This window comes from Xyrauchen texanus, chromosome 17, assembly GCF_025860055.1.
Source record: "Xyrauchen texanus isolate HMW12.3.18 chromosome 17, RBS_HiC_50CHRs, whole genome shotgun sequence".
NCBI classification, from domain to species: domain Eukaryota; kingdom Metazoa; phylum Chordata; class Actinopteri; order Cypriniformes; family Catostomidae; genus Xyrauchen; species Xyrauchen texanus.
Window position 1 is genome coordinate 37,089,598 of NC_068292.1, and position 15,672 is coordinate 37,105,269.

The window sequence follows — 15,672 nt, forward strand, 5'->3', positions numbered from 1 at the left end:
TGGGGTTTATTCAAATTCTTAAACTTAAAGCTGCACTACATCACTTTGTGCTCTCTACCGACATCTGTGGTTGAAACATAAAATTGAAAGCAATTTGCGTAAGAACACTTTACGTCAGTCGTGTTTTGGCACTGCTCTTCTGGCGGATGAATCTCATGGTTTGAGCTTACCTGGACATCGCCTGAGTGTGTGATCATGACTGGGAGATACTCAGAGCTATTTGTTCGATTTTCGTGTTTATATTATGTTATTCTTTCTAACATTTAAAACTATAATGTTACTAGACGTTAATAGAGACATACAAAACTCATATTCACATATTTTGAATGAATTAATTTTTCACTTATAGCTCTTTTCTGACAATACACTCAAAGCACTTTTACATGGAGAATAGGAGACTCTCCTCAATCACCACCAGTCACCAGTATATTTTAATACTCTATGTTTTAACCCAGTTGATAATGCAAGTAATACCGTAATACTACAGTAGTATGTCTATGTACTGCACACAATAACATTCATGTTAACATAAAACGAGGATTCTATAATTATGGGGATGAAATATACTTTATAAATCATGTAAAATAATATGGCAAAATATGCAATATAAAAATGACAATAATATGTTAAATTAATAGTTTATTTAGCAGTAAAGTTATAAAAGACAGATGGTTACACACTAAACAAAAATAACATGTACATCGCTTTGTTATGAAATCGGTACATTTTAAACAACTTGAGATGATTAGACATTTCATGGGGAACTACCTTGTAGTAACTTGTACCAGTACTCGTAGTGGCTTTTAAACAGACTTGTAAACAGACAATAAAAGGACAATAAGTGATCACTTGTGCATTTATATGACTGGGGCAAAATAAATAAGAAAACAGCACACACACTCTCAGGGAACCTGGAAACTACAGCAATGTTATAAAATACTAAGAAGTCGTAAATATTAGTAGGCCTACAAATGTTCCAGTAACTTCACCGGACAATGTAGACACATCGCCGCAGTCAGTTAACATGAATACTGTTCGATTCATACAAGCATGACAAGCAATATCATCTTCAACGACTCTACCAGACCACATTTCCAAGCATTAAAGTAAAAACTTTGCCAAACTAATGACAGATAAACATCCATCCACTCTGTAGAGATGCTGTCCTGAACTGTGTGAAAGTAAGTGTTTTTCAGTTCTAAGAACGCAGAGAACAGACTATTCTTATGAAGACCAGTCTTCCCAAGCTACCTTGGAAGAACGAACTCGGAAGCACAGAAGGATGTGGAGCGCATCTATTGCGAGCTCTGACAGCTCAAAAATACAACTAGTTTAAGGACATGTGCAGCTTTAAAAGAGTAATTTACTCACATGTTGTTCCAAACCCATATGGCTCTCTTTTTTCCGTGGAACACAAAAGGAGATGATAGGCAGAATGTGTCTGTCACCATTTACTTTCATTGTATGGAAAAAATATTCTGATGACGGAATGGACATATTTGGGTGAACTATCCCTTTAAGCATGATTCATTGTTATAATGATGCTTGGCTTTACATCTTTATTAATTAGCCCCCCTCTATACAGTAGGTCTGGCCTATGGGAGCTGAACTGTAAAAGAGAACAACTCATTCAAAGGATAATTCTCAGCTAAAGCAAAGTAATCCATCACTCCCACTGTATCCACTGACAGGTGACAGCCTCGTACATTATAGGTCAGCAGCGATAATAGAGAGGTGAGCAGTTCTCTTTCAGTGTGCAAACTTTGCTGGCTGATGCACCTCTCAATTCTGTTGGCTGAGGATGGCGGAACACATACGTCATTAGTCTTTCATCCTCTGGTTGCTATTTTTGCCACTTGAGTGTTTTCGCTGCCAGTTTCACCTCTATTTCTGTCTCTGTTAATGATGCTCACAGAGCCTCTTCATTCAGAGGCATGTTTACAGCAGGAGCACAATCCTAAAGACCTGGAGAAATCATCAATGTGTAATTTGAGCTAATTATATCTGTTCAAAACGCTTGAACTGATTAAACCCCTTCTGATTGGCTTGAAAAGCTAAAATGGAATGCTGTTTTGAAATGCAAACTCTAAACATTGTAAATAATATACAGAAAGAAAACAAATGTTAGTGAATATGTTCATGGTTTTAAATCAATAAGCCATATGAAGCTTTGCATAATGACTAAAAACTCCCCTACACATTGTAAAAGCACTGTTTTAAAAAAAATCACAGATTTTATTTATAGCCATTTTGCTTTAATAAAATTACACCATTTTATAAAAGACAAATGACCATATAAAAGGCGTGATATGATAAATAATATTACAATATTGTAGGCTATAAATACTGTAAAATACTGTACAACTGCCCTTGTTGTGAAAACATGAGCTCCTGAAGTAATAGCATATAGGCCTATAATGAATATACTGAATATACGGATATAGTGATTAATCTCATGCATAAATAGGATCAGTCTGAGTGAGGTAATTAACTACACCAAAGCGGTTAATTTTGCCGATGTTCAGCTCACGCAGCTCAAGCATGGAAATCTCCAACATACTGGATGCGTATCTAATATCTTCTATAAACATGATGTCTCTTCTTCTATTTAAATATCTTGCATTGTTAATATTTTTGTCCACAGGATGCTTAATTAAAATCCTTTTATTATTGTCATGATGCGTCTTTTTCCCCCACTGTAGTTTACTTGTGCGTTCTAAACCCAGAAATGTGAAAAGAGTCCATATAATTTATTATCCTAACTTTGGGAGTTTGTGGTTGACAAGAAACATAGCAACATGGTGCATAAATACAGAATGTGTGGTCACATGTGGTTATAGTCATTTTAAATGACTAAACTAACCAGAATCTATCCTGTATGTCAGAATATGTTGAATAGAAAAAATTAAAAATACAAATAAAATAAAAGTGTTCTATAAAGCAACGCCTCAGAAATCTCCCCTGATACATGCTGGAAGCATGCCCAAATAAAGGCAGTTAGATATGACCTCAATAGAGGGCTATAACCTAAAATTTATTTTTATTTTATTTCATCAGGCCACTAGGGACCTGCTCCATTGCCTCATTCCTCTCTGCACTCTGACTGTACACTAGGAAGCTCAGAGCCATCAAATAAAACTCCATTAATGTCTAATGGCAGCAGTTATTGGTTCCCTATGGCTTTAAACAACTTTCCTTTATAAATGTCCCTGATCCCGATTCATCAGTGCACATGAAAGAAAAATAAATTCATGTCTTTTTAATAATCTTTCATCAAAATGCAATAGCTTCGTTGGAGTCGTGGCCTAGCATTTAGCCCACATGTTGACACATTGAACACTTATGAGTGAGTTTGAATCTGGCTTGACATTTAATAAATCCCTTCTTTCTCCCATTTTCTTTACCTGGGATTTCTTGTAATTTTGCTATACTATGAATAAAAATAGCAAAAAGACAAAAAAACATAATTACTTGCGTCACCTCACTTCACTTAACTATTAACAAATAATATCACAGCAAACATCTTTCACTTAAACACAAATTCCCATCCTACATCATTTCCTCTTTAAGTCACTTTTAAAGTTAAATGTGTTGCTAATGAATGATAAGTATGAGCACACAAACCACTGACATCATTTATTACAGGGCTCTCTGCAATACCTGATTTTGATTGGTCAATCGTAGCATTCCATGGTAATTTGGATGTATCCACAGTTCTCTTACGAGAGGTTCTCTCGTATTGTGTAAGCTAGCTTACGCTACGGGAAAGATTCATCTTTTCTGAGATACTGAAGCCAAAAAATTATCCTTAATTTTGTATCCATTGTCAACGCAGTGCAGCAGCTGCATACCTAGAGCGGGCTAGCTAGCGAGCTCATTGGTTGCTCTGCGGCAACTGCTGCAACCTATAGACGAACTTGAGTGAACTTCGCGTCCAATGACGACGCCAGCGCCGTCACTGTATCAAAGCCCGCCAGAATGGGCGTGGCTAGAGTGCATATAAGCGTAAGTTTGTAGGCTGGAACCCTGATTTTCATCTATTCAGCGAAGCTCTTCGCATCTCTGAACTGCAGAAGCCGCGTCGCCGTTCGAGGGGCATCTAGCAAGCTTGGACAGCGCTCGAAGAAGCCGGCCGTCTTCGCCACCTTCAGCCATCCTGCGAGCTACGCCATCCGGCAACGTATCCTTTTTAGAGCAAGCTAGTTCTTCAGCGAACTTCACAAAAAGAGCAGCGAGCGTCTTTTTAAAGATGCCTCGCACCACCTGCGCCTCATGCCGCGCCCCTCTCAGCGCCGGAGACCGCCACCTCATCTGCGCTCTCTGCCTGGGATTGGAACATGCAGAGCTCGCCCTGCTGACTGGCGGATGCGACCTCTGCGAGGAGCTTCGATGTCGACCCTGCGAGATCGACTGGAAGCACTCAAAACCGAAGCCGCCGCGCCGCCTTTCGTTTCGCCGCGCAGAAAGAAGGGCCGCTCCCAAAGGCTGCCGGAACCGGTGTTAGAAGCGACTACCTCGCCGGAGCCTCTCCCTCGAGCCTCGCTTTCACCCTCCCGCCCCCGGGACGCCGCAGTTGCCGCCGAGCGGCCGCACTGTTGCCATCTCGGATGACGAGGCGGAGGATAAGGGCTGCTGTTCCATCATGGCTTCGGACAGCGAGGAGTGGTCAGGCTCCCAAGCCTCCTCCTCGCCCCAGGAATCCAGCAGGACCCGCGCCGGAGTCGAGGAAGAATTAACGCGCCTCCTCACACAGGCCGTCGACCGCCTCGGGCTCGAGTGGTCACCGCCCTCTGAGCAGGCTCCCAACAGACTCGACGGCTGCTTTCTTCAGAGCCGAAAGGGCCGCTCCCTTCCTGCCGGAACTCCATGCCGAGCTCTCTAAATCGTGAACGCGCCTCTCTCGGCCAGGAACCGATCACATGTCTCCACCTCTCTCGCTTCGGTGGACGGCGCCACCGAGAGGGGCTACTCTTCCATCCCCCGGTCGAGGATTCGGTAGCAGCACACCTTTGCCCGCCCTCCGCGAGATGGCGGTCTAAGCCAGTGCTCCCGTCTAAGGCCTGCAGAACTACTTCCGCCTGTGTTGGCCGCGCCTATGCCGCTGCCGGCCAAGCCGCATCTGCTCTGCATTCCATGGCCGTTTTACAGATCCTCCAAGCGGACCTCCTTCGAGAGTGGGATGAGAAAGGCAGGCACCCAGAGGCTGTCACAGATCTAAGGAGCGCAACGGATCTCTCCCTTTGCGCCACCAAAGCTGCAGCTCAAGCCTAGGGAAGTGCATGGCCGCGCTGACTGTGACCGAGAGACACCTATGGCTAACGCTAGCCGACATGGGAGACGCTGAATGCTCCACGTTCCTCAACGCGCCGCTCTCTCCGTCCGGTCTCTTCGGTTCCGCGGTGAGTGGCATTGTTGTCCGTTTCTCGGAAGTCCAGAAAGCCACCCAAGCCATGAATCTCTTCCTGCCTCGTCGCGCTAGCTCCTCTGCAGGCTGCCCACGTGACCAGCCTCCTGCACGAGCCTCTTCACAGCGCCCAGCTCAGCAAAGCCAGACTTCTCAGCGTCGACAGAGCGGCCGCCCTAGAACGCGCTCAGACAGCCGCTGCAGACCGCCGCCCCCCCCGCGGGCCTCGGCCTAAGATTGCGCTGAAACCTGAGCAACCGAAGTCCCCCTAGCTTTGTTGAGGAAACGACGGATCAGTCCCGCCATGGCCTAACCACCGTCAAAGCTTCGCCCCCTGTCAGTCCCCTTCTCTCAGGCTACTGCAGTGGTGGATTCAGCAGCCAACAAGCCGGTGATACTGCCCGCTTGCCTGTACTCAAATGCCGTTTTCACGGCGACCCAAAGAAATCTTGTAAAAAAGCAAACATGCCTTATGTGTAGAAAATGTGCCCACAATCCAGTGTTCACCCCTACACACAAGCATTACACTTCCCGTGTCCCTATCAGAGCCCACTCACATAAAGCGGGCACAGCCAGCTCGAGTGTTAGAGTCAATAAACGTGCCCACGAATCCGTGCGCGCGCCCCTTCTCTGCCCGCTCTGTCACACGGCCAGCAAACACCTCTCTGTATGTAAGTCCCATGCCCGTGACTATGCTTGCGCATCACTTCACAGATGTGACTCTTTCCCCATTCACCTCAATCGGGAAGTCACTCACAGAACAGCCTGTCCCTGCTGTCTGTGAGCAGTCATGCATAAGCACAGTAAGCACGCTCACACATTCTGTTCCGCTCGCTGTGTGCGGCAATCAGGGCGACTTGGCCGTTCATCCTCTAGCGTTACGCTTCAAAGCGTGGAAAGCTATCCCAGGGATATCCAAATGGGTGTTAAGCACAATAAAACAGGGCTATTTGCTACAGTTCGATCGCCGCCCTCCCCGCTTCAGAGCGCGGCTCAAAACTACTGTGAACATGGAAGCAGCCTGCATGCTTTGTTCAGAAATAGCAAAACTTCTGTGCAAAAGGGCCATAGAGAGAGTACCACCTTCTCTGAGCGAGTCAGGGTTTTACAGCCGTTATTTTCTTGTCCCCAAGAAAGACGGCGGCCTCAGACCAATATTAGATCTCAGGGTTTTGAACAAGGTGCTTGCAAAAAGACCGTTCAAAATGCTTACAATCAGGAAACTCCTCGCGCATGTGCGCCAGGGGGACTGGTTTATTTCTCTCGATCTGAAAGATGCCTACTTTCAGATTCAGATAAATCCCGTCACAGGCCATTCTTGAGATTACGCCTTCGACGGCCAGGTTTATCAATACACCGTCCTTCCGTTAGGCCTGTCTTTAGCACCCCGTACTTTCACGAAGTGCATGGATGTGGCGCTCACACCCCTGCGGAGTCAGGGCTTGCGAATTCTGAACTATTTGGACGAATGGCTGATTTTGGCACAGTCACATACGGAGCTTCTGTCTCACAGGACAGTTCTCCTCAGTCATCTGAACAGTTTGGGTCTTGCAGTCAATTGGACCAAGAGCTCACTACAGCCCAGTCAGGCAATTTCCTTCCTTGGAATAGAACTAGACTCCATGGCGATGACGGCTCGCTTATCTACACAGCGCGTGCGCCGTGTTCAGCGACTAGCCGCGTCCTTTCAGATGAACAGCCTCACGCCTCTGAAAAAATTTCAGAGAATGCTAGGTTACATGGCCTCAGCAGCAGCAGTACTTCAGCTGGGTTTACTGTGCATGCGCCCGCTTCAGCATTGGCTAAACACCCTCGCGTCTCGCCGGGCTTGGGCCACGGGCCGCCAGCCGATTAGAGTGACTCAGACCTGTATCTCAGCTCTGCAGCCCGTGGCAGTGGCCGAATGGTATCAGCGGGGAGTGACGATGGGAGCTGTATCTCGCCGAAAAGTCATCTCGACAGACGCGTCCAACACGGGTTGGGGCGCGGTCTGCGAGGGCTCTCCGGCTTTTGGCCTATGGTCAGTTCAGGAAAAGCTCCTTCACATAAATTGTCTTGAAATGATAGCGGTCGAGTACGCGCTCGTGCGCTTCCTCCCGGTCATTCAGGGTCACCACGTCCTGGTCCGTTCGGACAACAGATCTGTGGTATCCTATCTAAACCGTCAGGGCGGTGTCAGATCCAGGAACCTCTTCCATCTGACAAAACGCATACTGAATTGGTCCCAGTGCCACCTGCGCTTGCTGAGGGCGACGCACGTGCCAGGCCACCTGAACGACGGCCCAGACAGACTGTCCAGAGACAATATTTCCCCAGGGGAATGGTCCCTGCACGCTCAAACAGTCCAGAAGTTATGGAGCATATTCGGCAGAGCAGAGATAGACCTCTTTGCGTCAGAAGAGAACTCTCACTGCCCAGTATTTTTCTCGAGCGAGGGCAGCTGGCCCAGGACTGGCCCAACCGCCCGCTCAACGCCTTCCCTCCCGTCTCGCTATTGCCACAGGTAATGCAGAGGATCATGGAAAAGCGTCACTCGGTGCTCCTCATAGCCCCGAGCTGGGAGAATCAGACATGGTTCCCGGAGCTTACGCAGCTGTCACTGATAGCCCCGTGGCCCATTCCAGTGAGAACAGATCTCCTCTCTCAAGCTCGCGGCACGATCTGGCATCCCCACCCAGAGCGCTGGGCACTGCACGCGTGGGTGATCAACGACTACCCGTCGCTTTGCCAGGAGTAATAAACACTATCATACACGCTAGAGCCCCTTCCACGAGAAGACTCTATGCGTCCAAATGGTCTGTGTTTTCAAAATGGTGCACCAACAGAGACCTGGACCCACGGACATGTGGGGTGTCGTCGCTGCTCGTGTTTTTACAAGAGCTGCTGGATAAGGGCAGATCCCCATCCACGCTCAAAGTGTACGTGGCGGCCGTCGCGGCGTTCGCTGAACCCCTGCACGGCCAGTCACTGGGAAAAACGAGCTGGTCATCCGCTTCCTCAGGGAGCTAGAAGGATAAACCCCGCGCCCCCATCGGTTCCTATATGGGATCTTTCCGTAGTTCTCGAAGCTATGAAAGCCCCCCTTTCGAACTGCTTCAATCCGTGGATTTGAAACACCTTTCACTCAAAACCGTTTTTCTAACTGCCCTGTCATCAGTTAAACGTGTGGGAGACCTTCACGCGCTGTTTGTCAGCGCTGCGTGTCTTGAGTTTGGACCAAATGACTCCAAGGTCATTTTAAAGCCTAGACACGGCTATGTCCCCAAGGTGATCGGTACTCCTTTCAGAGTACAAATTATTTCCCTATCGGCGCTGCCAGCATCCGATAGCGAACGCGACGCCAATCTCCTTTGACCAGTCAGAGCACTGAGATTGTATACTGCGCGCTCCGCCTCTTTCAGACGCTCTGAGCAGCTTTTCGTTTCGTTCGGAGGGCGCACCAAAGGTTTCGCCGCCTCGAAACAGACACTGTCTAGATGGATAGTGGACGCTATTGCTGCCGCGTACGCATCAAAAGATCTACCATGCCCGTTAGGCATTACGGCTCACTCCACTAGAGGCATGGCCTCCTCGTGGGCATGGTCCAGCGGGATTTCCATTCACGACATATGTGTGGCAGCGGGCTGGGCTTCCCCCTCCACCTTTGTCAGATTTTACAATCTGGAAGTGCCCGCCCTGCAGGCAAAACTACTAGCGGTTTAATACGCTACAGCTCCTCTGGTGAGCTGCACTGATGGGACACATTCCACACAGACCGGCACCGCCGCTCTGTCTTTCCCTTCCCACTATGTGCTTATGTATTACACACACACTGGCCCGCACTCTTGCCGGCCAAATATTATTCCCCACTCACAAGGGCTCCCCGGGTCCCCCACCCCTGGGGCTCATGCAGTGGATGCTTGGCGCCGCGGCGTTGACAGTGGGTTCCCGTAGCGTAAGCTAGCTTACGCAATACGAGAGAACCTCTCATAAGAGGACGAATCTGTTACCTAACGTAACCTCGGTTCTCTCTAGATGAGGGAACGAGTATTGCGTAGCCAGCCATGCTCGCGCCACGAGCGATTTTCGCTTCATTCAATGAAAACCAGGGTTTCAGCCTACGAACTTACGCTTATATGCACTCTAGCCACGCCCATTCTGGCGGGCTTTGATACAGTGACGGCGCGGGCGCCTGTCATTGGACGTGAGTTCACTCAAGTTCGTCTATAGGCTGCAGCAGTTGCCGCAGAGCAACGAATGAGCTCGCTAGCTAGCCCGCTCTAGGTATGCAGCTGCTGCACTGCGTTGACAATGGATACAAAATTAAGGATAATTTTTTGGCTTCAATATCTCAGAAAAGATGAATCTTTCCCGTAGAGTAAGCTAGCTTACGCAATACTCGTTCCCTCATCTAGAGAGAACCGAGGTTACGTTATGTAACCGATTCGTTTTCCTGAATAACCACTGGGTGGTGCCATGATGATTCTAAGTGCCTGTTTTCTTTTTCTGGTCTCGAGATGCACTTTAAAAACTACCAAAACGAGTGATCCAAACCGAAAACTACAACCATTTAAAATGTATTTCAAGGTCAACTCGTGCAGTTGTTGGCTGTCATAACAGAATAATGAATTATATCAATGTAGCTAACCTCAGACCACTGTCTATAAAAATCTGTCATCTCGAATCTGTGAAGTATCGGCATGTTTTTTGGACAATTGTAATATTGACAAGCTTGACAAGAACAAAATTAAAATCGTGGAACACTTCTGCGTCCAGGAAAAAGGTGGATAGTTTTATTTCTCTCATATCACTCCACTGTCTTTTTCTTTTACAAATCAGTATTTACAAGCCAAATAATTCATTTAATTGGCAAGCAGTTATGCCATAAGTGGGATTGAGTACAGTCATCTGGTCATTATGGTCAAATATACCCCTTTAGGGTGATACAAGACATGCTAAAAGCTCTGATCACCCTGGAATACTTGACACGATTCATCAATGGCGCCATCCAGCGGTCAGATATTGCTCTGTAACAACCGCACAGCTGGAGATTAAGATGTATCAGACCGCACATCATTGTTCTGAAAGCTGTCTCTCCTGCTTCTCGGCTCACTTTGCGATCTCTACAAGTAAGCTAGTAAAATAATTTCAACTCAAATTAATGTTTAATTTGCATTTATTTATTTATTTGGCAAGTAGTCTTGTAATAGGCTGAATAATGAGGAGTCAGACGGTCAATGTAAAAAGTAAACACCAACAGAACTCGGAGGTTGATTTCAGCTGTTCAGTGATTTATTTCTTCTCACATAATTACATAATTTCAGAGCAAATCAATGTTTCATGTGCTCCTCTTTAAATGTATTAATTAGGAATGTAGTCTTGTAATAGGCTGAATATTGTGGAGTCAGATGGTCATTTTTACAAAGTAAAAAAAGAACTCCGGAGGTTGATTTCAGCTGTTCGGCAATTTCTTTGTTCTCAAATTACATAATTTGTGCATAAGTTACAAATCAATATTTGATGTCCATGTATTTATTTATTTGGTTAGTAGCCCTTCAGGGTGATAACTCTGTCAGGGTTTATTGTGGGATAACAACCGGCTGACTGTACATGATCCCTTAAGTATTATATTATATATGAATCTAATACCAAAACATTTCTTGGTACATATTGATACAGTTATCTTACTTATTATCTGTGGCAGACGAGAGGAAAGGCACTGACACTTGGTGTCCCTAATGGCTGCTGGCACATGCTAGGAATGCATGTAGTGTTAAAGCTCTCTTTATAAATGCTGTAAAGTGTCAGTCTCGAGAGAACCGTCACACGGGTGGAGTGCTGAGCTGGAGCTGATGGGACAGCACTGCTGTGACAGACTCCACCTGTACAGTAAATGAGTCTCCTCTGCTGCATGTTGGACTGAAAGAGAAACAGAGGAACTCCCTGAGACAGCATGCAATTAAAGACAGGGATGCTGTCCAGCAATCTGTCATCCTTGTTTTTTAATAACTCTCTGCTTTCCATAACTAGTGGATGTGTCACCAATACAGTTTCCCTCATACATGTATACTAGATTTCTGCTTGGGCAGATTTCCATTTGTATGTCAGGTTATAACATATATACTTATTAGTTCACAAATGTCTCCAATAACACCCTCAATGGATTGGCCATTGTCATTGCGCTTACTTGGGTGCAAATTTTACCCTAAATATAGCTGATATTAATTTCATTTATTTACTAAAATACAATATGTTTTATTATTTTAGAGCAGAGCAAAACTAGAAACATATTAGAAACTTATCTTATTCACTATATGCAGGAGTTTTCAAGCTGGGGTCCGGAGACTCCCACTGGGATGCAAGGGGGTTCTAGGGCCAAAGTAAAAAATTAAAACTAGAAAAAAAACATGCAACCAGGCACAGGTTTCTAGGTGAAATGATGCCAAATGCTAGTTGCATTTTTAATTGTAAATTCTGTAATGCATATTTTATATACCCAACATTCTACCCCAAACACCAACCCTAAACCTAATAGTAAGGGTAGTGAAAATGTATTTGTTTGTTTGTTTTTTGTGTAAACACAATTACTTGCTGGTTCCAAAGGGACCAGAACCCAAGTCTTGGAGGTTAAACCATCATATTTGCTTCAGTGCAAAAACATCTGATGGGGCAGATGGCACTTTCAGTAATTGGACGGTTGATTTCAGGGTACATAAACTTTCTGAAGCAACATGTCCATTTATCCTGTGATCATGTTTGCTTTTTAAGATTTTAATCATTTCCATTACTCATTTAGGCCTGGAAATCACTTTATTATTTCCTGGTTTTCAAATGGTCCTATAAGTGGTTTTTGAAAACAGGAAAAAGCTGGATATTTGCACACTGTTTCTTTGGAATTAACCAAGAAATCCTTAAATTTCTAGTCCAGAATCCCTCCAGTTCCACCAGTTATCCATTCACTTTGCCAGAACCACAGCACCATCATCTCAAACTGTTTTACATCACGGCTCTGATCCCTCTAAGCTGCCAACATAAAGCCCACCAACAAACAAACGGAGAGAGACTAACTGCATAGCTATTCAGTTTTCAGTTGTAAGATGAAGAGCAAAACACTGCCTGGAAAATCCTTTTAGCTCTTAAGAATATTAGTTAAACTCAGAGAAGATATCAGAATTAACCTGTACCCAAAAATCTTAAGGCATTTAGCAGATTTACTTATCTGAAGTGAGGTAAAGAGTGCTTTCATTTTCATGTGTGAAACTGCCATGGTAAACAGGTGGCAGCAAACCAATTCTGAATGGTGATATTGCAAGCTGTAGCAGAAATAACCCATGACTTGAAAAGTATTTTACAAGCAATTACCTGGCAGCAACACATTCCACATGCTTGTTATGCAATTAAAATATCAAGACTAGAGTTACAAATAAACAAACAAAAACTATGTATAAAATGCTAGCTTGGTAATAGCTATGCAGTAAGTTATGTAGTCTATTCGGATAATTGCTAAAGCTAGATAGTGTGTTGTTCAGTTTGACAGGTAATGTCAACAACCTGCCTCTTATCCCGTCATGTGTTACTAATAGAGGTCTTTCCTCCAGAAGCTGCCATAGAACTTGGTTATTTTGACAGATATATTTTGCTTGTGAGTTCAAAATCATCTAGTGTAAACAAAAGGCAGCTTTTGCCTGCCAAAACCTTTCCTTGTACCCTTATGTCATACAGAGTGCCTCTACAGTGGGCAGTCAGCATGAATATATCCCATCTCCCCCAAGACTCCAAAAGGTTCTTCCAGCAGAACTACAGCAGACTGCATGACTGCTAAGGCTGGAAATCACCAACAATATCACAATACGATAAGATAAGCATCAAGATACAGAGGCCACTGTACAATATGTATCACAATTCATTTCTGAATTTCTCCTGTGCATAATTTAGTATAACAGTTGTTTATAGTAAACCATATAACAGTTTCAGCACAACATATTATTTTGTGCTTTTCAAAACACAATAAGGTCCATAAAGATAAGAAAAGAAAAATAAATATTTCTGATAAGCAAATTAAGCAAATTACTTTTACTGGCCCTTTCTTCTTTCTGCTTTTAAATGGTCATGAACCCCCAAAACACATTTCTTGAGATGTTAACAGATGGTGGCACATCACTGCAAATAAAGATAGCACTCATTATGTTTATTTTTAAGGGGAAAGTGGTTATATTTTCATTATATGTTCTTCCGTTTTCAAAACGAACGTTGAAGCAAAGTCACAAAAAATAGATAGATGTGTAAACTCGGAGTTATGAATGGTAGCACTGCCTCATGCATGAGCTAGCATTATAGCCACAGCAGAGAATTTAAACTCATGGACATTGCAGCTCTTCCAGGCAGGGACGAGACTTCAACAGCTCTCAGAGAAGAGACATGAAATCTGACTTTTACACTAAATACCATAATAGGATCTAAATAACTCCACAAAACAGACCATAGTCCATAACCGGACCAACACAATACTGCAGTTGTGCTACTCGCACTGTAAACACGCTGGTTATGAAGGAGGGCTGTTAGATGGAGCGCTGATTCCATTGCTCATTCTCCTTGTGTCAGATCACTGACATGATAAGATTGAAATCACACATCAGAATGGACTAGAGTCCAGAACTGCACAGAAGCGAGCATGTTTGTTGGCCGGCTGCTGTCGCACTCCAAACATGAAGCAGTCGTGTGCTCCATGTGTATTTTGGGAGGCTGTTCTGTTTAGATGGCGCCAATTGACCCTTTGCTAAGAACTGCTTTTAAAACGTGTCTTAGCAACGATTGGCCCGCCACCATTACTCTGACAAGCGTTTGCCTTTTTACAATGACAGCCTATGGGAGTAATGTGTGTTTGTAAATTAAATGTAATTAATAAAAAAAAAAAAAAAAACTTGCAAAAGTGATACGAGGAAACTAGAGAGGATACACGCAGTGATTTTTCTTTCTTTTTTAAAAAATCTTTAAATAAATATTGAGAAGAGCATGCAATTGATTGAAATTTGTCATTCATCATTCCCTAATTAGTGTGAATAACATCAGCGAGGACACCTGCATTTCCTCCAAGGAAAATTAAAGCTAACAACTTAATATTAATTCATTTACATATTGATTCAGGTCTAAGTAAAGGTGATGGTAAATAAAAAGTTCACAGCATCAAAATGTGTGTGTTTCAGGGAATGAGGAAGCGGGAGACAGCATTCTCAGTCAAAATAACTCAAAGTTTTATTAACAAAGACTTCGCTTTTCAGTGGCTTCTTAAGATCACACACACACACACACACACACACACACACACACACACACACACACAGGATCAAACTCGGCTCACTCTTCCCTCCGGGCTTCACATCTCTCCTTTTATCTCCCCAACGCTGCTCACTGAAACAGCTGTTAGGGAAATTTTACACAGGTGCGAGTATTTACAATTCATTTCTCCTGGACTTGCTTTCAATTCACAAACCAGCACTCGGCCACACCCCCCTTCCACATACCCCCACTGCCCGACACAGGCTGGGGAGCCGTGTGGCCTGCTACTCACCTCCCCCCCCCCCATTCCTGGACAGGAAATTTGCAACACCATCTGTGTCCCCCCGGCCTGTAGATCACCTCGATCTCAAAAGGCTGGAGTGCCAGATACCAACGGGTGAGCCACGCATTGGTATCCTTCATGCAGTGGAGCCACTGGAGAGGGGCATGGTTCAAACAGAGGGTGAAGGCTTGTCCCAGCAAATAGTATTGGAGTGTGAGGACCACCCATTTGATCGCCAAGCATTCTCTAAATTGTGCTGTACTGAGTCTCCCTAACCGGGAGCTTGCGACTTATGTAGAGCACAAGGCATTCCTCCCCCTCCACCCTCTGAGACCACACGGCCAACCCTCTATCTGATGCATCTGTCTGTAAAATAAAAGGGAGAGAGAAGTCAGGAGCATGTTACAATGGTCCACCACACAGCGTGGCCTTTACTTTCATAAAAACATGTTGACACAGCTCCATCCACTGGATTGGGTCTGGTTCCCCCTTTTTCGTGAGATCAGTTGGCAGGCTGATGACGGTTGAATAGGTAGGTACAAACATTCTATAATAGTCAGCCAGCCAGCTCCAGGAACTGTCTCACCTCCTTTTTGGTCTTAGGTCTCGGACAGGCTGCAATTGGTTTTATCAATTTGGGGCCGCACCTGCCAGTAGCCCAAGGTGAAGCCCAGATACCGTACTTCCACCCATCCAATTGCACACTTCTTAGGGTTTGCGTTGTAAGTCC

The 15,672-nt window shown here is 44.9% G+C and overlaps 1 protein-coding gene across 2 annotated transcripts in view; it reads right to left on the bottom strand.

Moving 5' to 3' along the window:
• The window catches only part of LOC127657911 (copine-4-like), a 114,207-nt gene that overhangs the window by 86,851 nt on the left and 11,684 nt on the right, over nt 1–15,672 (bottom strand). The window lies entirely within an intron of this gene.